We start from the raw sequence: 9,971 nt of genomic DNA on the forward strand, positions 1-9,971 counted from the left end.
GACTTGTTAATAGTTGCGTTTTTTTTTTCAAATGCATTTTGCACAATGTAAGTTATCAGGAAAGTACAGTTGTCCTGTCTATTAAACACACTAAGTATTATTAAGTATTGACAAATATAGTTGAATCATAGGTACTTCCAGTGCACATTTCTTTCAGTACACGCACATTTCCAGACAGGTCTGCTCTCTCCTTGAGTACAGGGAAGTAAAACACCATAAACGGCATAATGCCAACATTTGGAACCAAGAAAGAGGGACGTTAAAAAAAAAATTATCAGAGGAATTTATTTTACTTGCATTGATTTGGAGCTGATTTTAGGGAGTCAACAGCAAAAATAAAGCTGTATGTGGTTTAAAAAATCGTGAGTTACCCTGCTGAGACAGGTGTGTTGACATGTATGACAAGGGTAGAAATGGAAGTGCACGCCAATCTTCGTCAAGCGCAGAAACAGTGGCAATGGGGCCTACATGCATAGGAGTGTTATCTAGCATAGTAAGTGTGATAAAAAAGTTTGAATTCTTACTCTAAAAAAGGCATGGGCAAAGAAGTGTAAGTAGGAATTTTGTATTAAATGCACCGCCTTACTAATACAAACCACCCTCCGTATATGATTATAGTACCTTCATCAGCTTCATCCCAATTATGTTCAGGGAGAAAAATGCAAGCACTTCCGAGGCCGGGCTTCCATCCATCCTACCATGCAAAAAAAGTAACAGTGGAGAGCCACGGGCAATGGCCAAAGGGTCAAGGGAGCCACGGGTCAAAAACATTTTGGAACCACTGACTAATATTCACACGTACTTCACCAGTGTGAATAAATCCGTACACAAAATATGCATGGAACATTTCCATTTCCTTTTTATCTCCCAGACATTCATAAAACATATCTCTTATAAAGAAGCCCCCCCACACCTGTATTTTCCGACAAGGCACAAACGTGGCCATTTCTCTTATGTTGACCAGGCCCATTTTGGATCTTAAATTAACCCTGTAGCTCACTCACAACACCATGCAGTCCTTTCAACATAACAAACTGCATTCCTCATTTCATGAACACACTTAAAAAATACAGCCCACTTCAACTATATCCTCCCAAAAACTCATACGAACTACCATAATCAGTAATCCCTTTCCCACCATGTCTTTGACCTCATTTCTCTTTTGCACCTTCACTACTCACCAACTACTAATAGTGTTGTGCCTACCCAAATACAAGGCAGAAACCCATTCCCTGTCAGACTTCAAAATCTCACCATATTACTGAAAGCATACATGCTTCTCTCTGTGCCTTTTCCTAGTGGCATCATACTTAAAAGAAACACATAAACAGATGTATACTTGTGTTTTATACGTATTGGATCTTCTGATACAGAACGTGTCTGAAAATACATGTAGAAGCATACACATACTCCAGCAAACTCAAAACATTAAAACAAACACTAGAGCAATATACAATAGGCCACTATGTAACTTGCAGCTATGCAGCTTTTATATATACTATTGAAAGCGATTGCGACTTTTCTATGCTGATCAGATGCCACCAGCAGCCCAGTGAGGGTCTAAGTGGTATCTTTCAACGAATATGAACCTCTGTTACCTTTTTTTTTTACAAAATGGAGGACAAATAGCGTTAGTAAGGGCCAGGAGGAGGGTGCGTGGGGGGGTCAAGGGAAATATAATTTCCAGTCTCTCCATCTGCTGGCCCTGTAATATACGCTAATTCACCACCAGCAGGAAGCCTGACAACTACCTTCACTTATATTCATGTGTGCTTCACAAGTGTGAGCAAACCTGTGCACCAACTGTCCTGCCATTATTCAATTTTTTTCTATCTTCCTGAAATGAATAAAATTCCACCCCTCTCCCCCCCAAATATTTTCTGACAAAGACCAATCTGCAAACTTTTTTAATGAATATTTTTATTTTGCATAATAAAACAAAACATCAAACAAAGCATGAATATACAATACACAGTACAGGGCATTCCATTTTGGCAGTGTAGAGCAGTTATAAACACAAACCGGCTGTCTGGATAAGTCAGTAAATGGGTTGAAGCAGACTGGGCGCAAAGGGAAACAAGATTACAGTTACATTTCTCATGGTTGTAAACGATAGAAAACCAACTGTACATCGTTCAAGGCTCTGTCCCCGGTCTTTCGGACAACGGATTCCTGCCCTCTGTGACTCCCTCCACCTCCAGCCCGTAGCATTTAATCCATATTTTCTGGAACTTCCTGGGACAGCCCCGGGCCTTATATGTCACATGTTCCGCAACCATGTACAAGTCCAGACTAGTCCTTCATTCAACAAGGATTTGCAGGGCCCCCCCGTATTTAGCAATATCCCATTTGGCTACCACCAGCCCCAAGTTGGCTAGTAAAAGTTTGCACCTCAGGATGTCTACATCTGTCAGAATTCCCAACAGAAGAAACCTTGGCTCCAATTCTATTTGGACCTCCATTATATTATTGATCTTCCCTACAATCTTTCCCCCATATAACTGTATCTCACTGCACTCCCAAAGGGTGTGTATGAACATCCCATGTTCCGTGTGGCAGCGAAGACATTCCGGGCTCTCGGCTCTCCCTATTGTATGCAATTTGGCTCTATCAAAATACGTGTGGTGTAATATTTTGTATTGAATGAGATGCAACTTCAATTTCATTGCCACTTCTCGTGGATGCACGAGGGTGGCCTCCCAACCTATATTGTCCAGCACCCCAGTGATCCTTTCCTATTTTGCTCGGAGTAGGCCTAATTTAATCGGGCATGTAGTGTTCTGTAGGTAAACAAAATGGTCTTAGCCGGGTTTTTCTCCTGAAGGAGGCGACCCTCTAGTGGGGCATATTCCGTAAGTGCCTCCCCATGAAGCCCCTCCGCAACCCATGCATGCCTCAAACGGAGGTATGCATATGTCTGAGTGTCTTGAAGTTGATATCTGGCTTGGAGGGTACTGAAAGATGCAAACACACCATGATCCAGGACATCGCCTATTTTAGAAATACCTATCAGGTTCCACTGCCTAAAACCACGCAGCTTTCCAATCTCTTTCAGCCTAGTCCCTTCCCACAATGGGGTTTCTCTGGTACATTTATGATCCCACTTCATTTGTCGCTTGGCTCTCTTCCAGGCCTCCAGCGTCCTTTGGGTCACTTGGAGCAATCTACTACACCCCTTACCACCCTAGATATAATAAAGATGAGTACGGTCTCTAAACTGTAGCCTTTCAAGCCTATAAGTTGGGTGATCCCCGGGTGCGCGGATCCAATTGTTAATTGTGATAAGATGGGCCGCTCTATAATACAGTCAAATGTCTGGCAAAGCCAAACCCCCAATATACGGGTTCCTCTGTAGTGTTGGGAGTGCGATGCACGGATGAGTCCCATCCCATAGGAGTAGTTGCAATTGCTATCAATGCTGTTAAACATCACGTCTGGAATCTTAACGTAGTTGTTTTGTAGTACAAAGCAACTGCGGGAGCGTTACCATTTAATTAATGGCAGCCCTTCCCATAATGGTCAAAGGAAGTCTCCTCCATCTCTTAACGTCCTATTGAAAGTTTAAGAAGACTCGCCTAATGTTTCAAACTAGGCTTGTTGCCGCATCCATAGTGATATAGAGACCAAGATAAGTAAATCCCTCTGTTGACCAATGCAGGCAGCTAGGAATCCCTTGTGGCACCACCACCCCTCCCACTGGGTATAGGGTAGATTTAGTCCAGTTAATCCTATACCCGCATGGCGCCCAAAGTCTTCAACGAGTCATAGGATTTGAGGTAGCGCCTCAGTCGGGTTTATCGCATATAGTAAAAAACGGCGTCCTCATATAAAGATATGCGTTCTTCGTCTATCAGTCGGGAATCGTCTACAAAACCACCCAACCATGGGAATGCCCTGACGGCACTAGCCAGGGGCTCCAAAATAAGGGTGAACAATAATGGGGAGAGTGGGCATCCCTTCCTAGTTCCCCTTTGACCCGCCAGGTCCCGGAAAGAGTTTCATTGACCCTGACCCTGGCTGCCGTAGCATTTTATAGTAGCACCACCCAATCCCGAAACCCCGGGCCAAATCCAAATTTCTCCAGAGTGTGACACATAAAGGGCCAGTGGATGGTGTCAAAGTTTTTTCAGCATCCAAAGAAAGTAGGAGATGGGCCTCTTCTCGGTCTCTAACATCCATCCAGTTGGCCAAGTGACGTAAATTGTAGCGTGTGGCTCTTTTTGGCATGAAGCCTGACTGTCTTCGTGTACCTGCGAGGTAATAACAGATAAAAGGCGTTTCACCAGAACGGTGGCCAGGAACTTTGTTGCTACATTTAGCAGTGAGATGGGGCAATAAGACCCACACTCATCCGGGGGTTTCCCCGTCTTATGAATCACCACCACTGTTGCTAGTCTGAGATCTGCCGGGAGTATTCCGCCCTCTTTGGAGGCTGTGAACATCTTAAGCAAATGTGGGGCCAACAGGGCCCCATTTGCTTTAAAGAATTCCCCTGGGAAGCCGTTCGGACCTGGGGTTTTCCCTGTTTTCAGCCAACCAATGGCTTCTATGACCTCCGCCAGAATGATATCTTCATCTAGCCTGTCCAGCTCGTTTGGGCCCAGGCAGGTAAGCAGAACCCCTTCAAGATTTTGGGTTACATACGCCTCACTTGCATAGGGCTGGGCTGCATATAGTGTAGAAAAGTATCAAGCAAAGGCCCCCACTATATCCTGAGGTGCCGTATAAATCTTGCCTTGCTCACTGATAGACGCGACCCACCTCGACTCTTGTTCCTTCCTGCCCAGCCACGCTAGCAGTTTGCCCGCTCGGACTTGGACTGCAAGCTGGTATGCCCGTGCCTCTTTGGTAACCAGTGCCTGGTATTCCCTTTTAGTAATGTCAATTTGCCGGAGCGTGTGCTCACTTAATATGGGAGCGCCCTCGTTTTCAAGGTCTACCAGCTTGTGCTCCAGCGCAGGATCGCTTGAAGCTCCCGTCGTTTTTTGTGGGTGATAATGTTTTGTGCTCTCTCGCATATCACAGTCTTGAAAGCTTCCCAAAGGGTGATTGCAGACTGCACTGAGCCTTCATTTTCTTTAAAACAAAGTTCGGTGTCTACCCTAATTTCCTTAGCTACCGTTTCGTCCTTCAGTGCCCATGCGTTCAGTCTCCATGTTTTGCCCTGACTTCTCCATCTCCCACCCACCCAGAGATGAACCTGGATGGATGATGGTGCCTCCAGAGGTCTGTGAGCCCTAAGGCCTCCTGAAACCAAGCCAGCGGGGTAGGTTCGCATGGCCCCGGTCACGTCAGTGTACGATCCAAGGAGGGGGTCACACACATTATTGAAGTCGACTCACATAAGGTGTATAGCGGGCCCCGATTGCAACAGAATGTCAGACAATTTATCCAGCGTACGTTGCTGAACACGTGGGGGAGCATAAACACTAATAATTAACTAGGGAGTGTGATTCCAGATTACTTGGACTGCCATGTACTTGCTGTTGGGGTCCTCCCATCGCCGAGTGACTCGGAAGGGGGGTGATTTTTTAATGAGGATTGCCACTCCACGAGAACCTCTGGTAAAACCCGTGTGTGCCAGGGTAATGTAATGCTCCCTACCCAGGAAAGAACAGTGCGGCCACATAAGATGTGGTTCCTGTAGTAGTATGATATCCGGTTTGAGCCTTTTAAGATAGTTTGAGACTAACCCTCTCTTGATTTTGTTCCCTAGTCCATTGACGTTCCATGTTAACACTGAGTACCCATCCAATAGCCATTGCATGAAAGACCAGAGCATCCCACTCCCACCCAAGCCCCCGAGCACTACCCATACCATGCCAGTTCATCATTGTGTCAATATTCATGCAAATTATCCAAATAGAACTACCCTCCCCTCTTCCCACAAAACCAACTCCAAAACATTTAAAGTGTCCATTGCAACCCCCTCCCCACACTCTGCAGGCACCCACACCACCCCCAATTTCGTCAACATGACAACACTGGTGTGGGTGAACCACCCAGAGGTCTGTAGCCCACCCCCGTTCCCTACTCACTGAATGATGTTACAATACCGAAACAACAACCCACTGTATACTTCCCTTTAGCGCAGCAAAGGTTCCAAGTGTCCGCTATGCTTCGCGAGTCTAACAGCATTTCTAGATGGGCGTCTGGCCCCAAACCATCATTCCTTCTTGCCATTGCTGAGAGGCGGCAGAGGTTGAGAGGCCTCACCCGGAGGGTTCTGGCCCGAAGCCTCCATCTGTTGAATGCATTCCAAGAGAAGATGTCTACTGTCCGCAGTATGGGCCTTGTGGTTCTCTGACTGGTCCAAATCTCCATTGCCACTTGATCTCTGAGATGCTTGTTACGTACATTCCAGGGCCAAGTCGTCTTCCGTGTCCGATATAGTAGGTTTCTGTTCCCTAGGCCTCAGGGACCTCCCGGCGTAGCCCTGCTGTAGATCCGGTGTTTTAGCACTCGTTTCTGTCGCTTTTCTTTAGACAGTTCCCAACTGGAGCTTGGCTGTTTGTCAGCAGATGGGAGAGCAGTAGAAGACAACCCACGCTGCAGTTGGGGCCGTTCCTCAATCCAGGACCATGCCTCTTCTGGTGTCTGGAAGAACTGTGTAGTGCCCTGAAAGATAACTTTAAGTTTGGCTGGGAACATCAGCATGTATTGAATCCCAAGAGCACGAAGTTTCACTTTTATGGGGTCAAACGTACGCTGCAGTTTTTGAACATCTCGCGAGTAGTCTAGGAACACCATCACTCTTGTGTTCTTGTATTTGAGCTCCCCCTTCTTCAGTAGTTCTCTGAGTACTAGATCTCTGTGCTGAAAGTTCAAGAATCGAGCTATCTTTGGCCGAGGGGCCCGGCTGCGGTCGGACACCAGGCATCCTGTGTGCTTGTTTTATGACGAAGCATGATGAGAATTGTGTCCCTGGGAGGGCATCTTTGAGAAATGCCAATAGGAAGTGTCCCGGATCAGAGCGTTCCAAATTCTCCGGAAACCCTACAAACCCCAGATTGCTCCTATGCGCTCTGTTTTCAGTATAATCGACTCCCCCGACCACGTCTTTCACTGTCTCCATAAGTCCCGCTACCTCTGTACTTGTTGTCCGGAAGGTGTCTTCCAGTTCCGAGACACGCTGATCCACTTCGGTCACTCTTTTGGAGACCTTTCTCAGATCTTGGCGCAGAAAGGAAACTTTCATCTGCACCTCCGCCAGCTTACCTTCCAGGCTTTCTCGTGACGTATGGATTGCCTGCAAAATCGCATCCGTATCCAGGCGAGGAGCCGTGCCTCACTCCGCTTCTGTGGGCACAGAAAGTAGCTTGGCGTAGCGGTCCAATTTCCCCTGTTTAGATGTCTTGGTCACCTTGTCTTTTGACATGATAGACAAGTTGTGGGTAGTTCGCGGCCGCGATCCCCGTCCAGGCTATGCCCCCACCGCTTCTTTCAGGGGGGATATCTCCGCTCTCCACCAGGCCTGTAGCACCACCATGTTAAGCCCGGTCAGGCCACCAAAAAGGTCCAGGGGTATGCCCTGATCACTTTCACCGGCCAGGCAGGCGGAGAAACAGTCTGCAGTCCACCTCTCTGGAGACGCTGTCTCTAGGATGTAGGCCAGCGGGCCCTTCAATGTCACCACAAGTCAGGAGAGCACTGTGTACTTACTGCCACACCTGGATTGTCACTGTGCGTTGCTGTGGCAGACCATGCTCAGGTCATCCACACATGTGCCCCATTGTATGGAGCAGTGCAGGTGGTTTTGTAGTCCCCCAAGACTGAAGGTTCTCGGCCAGGTGTGTCACGGCCTCTGGTTCTCCACCTGCACGCTCCAGATGCCAGAGGGTCACACACTGCCAGCCCTCACTTATCAAGCCAGGGAGGGCGAGGTAGCAGGGCGCGCAACGTGGGGAAATGGTGGCAGGAACACCCCCAGGAGTTGCTTCACTCTGCCGTCAATCCATCACCAGTGCCTACCCCTGGCCTAGTCATGTGGCGTCGCCTCATCCGCCGCCTCATCCGCCAAACGCCAGGTGCACCTTCCGCCCAATTCACATTAGGGGCCCACAATCCAACAAGAGCGGGAGACCCACGGAGCTGGGCTCTCCTCCGCGGAAGATCCCACCAGTCTCCATCAGGCAAATGCAGGGATCAGCAGCAGCAGCTCCGGCCACAGGACTCCCCACTCGCCAGCAAGGGAGTCCTCTTCACTCCTTCCGTTTTGGTGCTACCGCACCTCCAGCAGGGTCACAAGCTCCGCTACCATGGCCTCAGGACTCCCCCCTCGCCAGTAAGGGGAGCCCCCTCCACTTCCTCAATCACGGCGCCGCCGCGCCTGTGCCAATATCTCAAGTTCTGCTGCCACGACATGGGAGCCAGGGCGGCTTGCGAGCCGATCTCTGTCACTGCAGCCTTTGCTCGTCGGAGCATTTCACTGCCCCAACGGACAAGAGCTCCGCCGCTACGGCCCGCAGCCCCTGCTACGCTGCCCCAGCCGCCATCTTGAGAGACCGCGTGCCGGACGTGGCACCGAAAAGGTCTCAGTTTGGCATGGAAAACACCTCCAAACCCCTCAAAAGGATCACCACCGCTTGCCCATGCCTTCCATTCGTGTTTATAGGTGAGAAGGAACAGGATAAGCGGAGGATATAAGTCGGGGCCAGCAGAGCTTGTGTCCAACGCAGATACCTGGCCATGTTGCTGGCCATGCCCCAGTTACAACAATCTGCAAACGTAGGCAATTTCCTTTACATTCCCCAAACCGATTTTGTACTCCAATTTATCCCACTACCTCAGACAAAACACCATATAGTTCTTTCAACATAACACACTACACTCATGTATCATTGAAACTTGTATTTCTGTGGAGAAATGCGGCTCAATGGTTAGAGCGGCAGACCCTGATGCAGAAGTCTGGCCTGGGACCAGGGTTCAATTCCCGCCTCGGTGGGTCTCGGGCTCAATTTCCTCGGACCTGATAATTCTCGCCTCGGTGCCTATTCTAATCATGAGTCACACTCTGCAACTCTGGGCAATAGCTTGCTTAATCTCCACAACGGCCCCAACAACGCTAGGATGCCTGGCTTCACCTTGGGGGTGCCCAGGAGTGGGCACCTCACAGGGAAAGGCCAGGAAGGGTTCCACAGCGGTATTCATACAAGCGCAGAGATTCGTACAAGTGCGTAATTATCACTGTTATTATTATTTATTTGCTTAAATTTACAAATTTAAGAGAAAAATGTTCAATCTATTTTTGTGATATTATTTCATTATCCAACTAGCCATAATTACTTTTAAAAATATGAAAGGCACATGAGGCGTTATTCAGTGATTGCATAAGCTCTTTTGTACTACTGTAAGTCATTCTCTGACTGTGTTGCAGATTACATAAATACATACATACTCCTGTAGTGAAACAAAATGACTGTAACAATACTGTCTCACAGTTTCTATGAGTAGCAGTGTATTGCCAGAATAATTGGAGAAATGCTTTCATTCTACATCACTGAATAGATAAGTTCATAGATAGTACTTCAAGAAATTAATCTTTGCATACATAGTGCCTCAATGAATACTTGAGTGCAAAAGTACTCCCTCGCTCATTCCATAGCTGTATAAGTAATCCATGTTTGATTTAACTTGTCTGCTAGTACTGCCTACTTGATTCTATGTGTCCATGGCTGCTGCCTAAGTGACTACATCAGTAAAAAGATAATACCTACCGCTTTAAAACACTACATGGAAACTGCCTGAGTAAAAAGATGACTTTGAGAGAAATTTCGGGGTCATTGTGGGAGTGCATGGGGAGCACCTGAGGGAATCGATGACTGCTTTCATACTACCTGACTTATTAATTAAGTACAAGAATAGAAACGTGGGGTTTGCATAATTGTGTTGGTAATGTCTGATTCATTCATGTCTGTAAAGCACAACCTCCATGATTGCATAAAACATTACCCCTTTCATACATTTAACTA

The sequence above is a fragment of the Lissotriton helveticus genome, chromosome 3_1 (genome assembly GCF_964261635.1).
Source record: "Lissotriton helveticus chromosome 3_1, aLisHel1.1, whole genome shotgun sequence".
Lineage (NCBI taxonomy): Eukaryota > Metazoa > Chordata > Amphibia > Caudata > Salamandridae > Lissotriton > Lissotriton helveticus.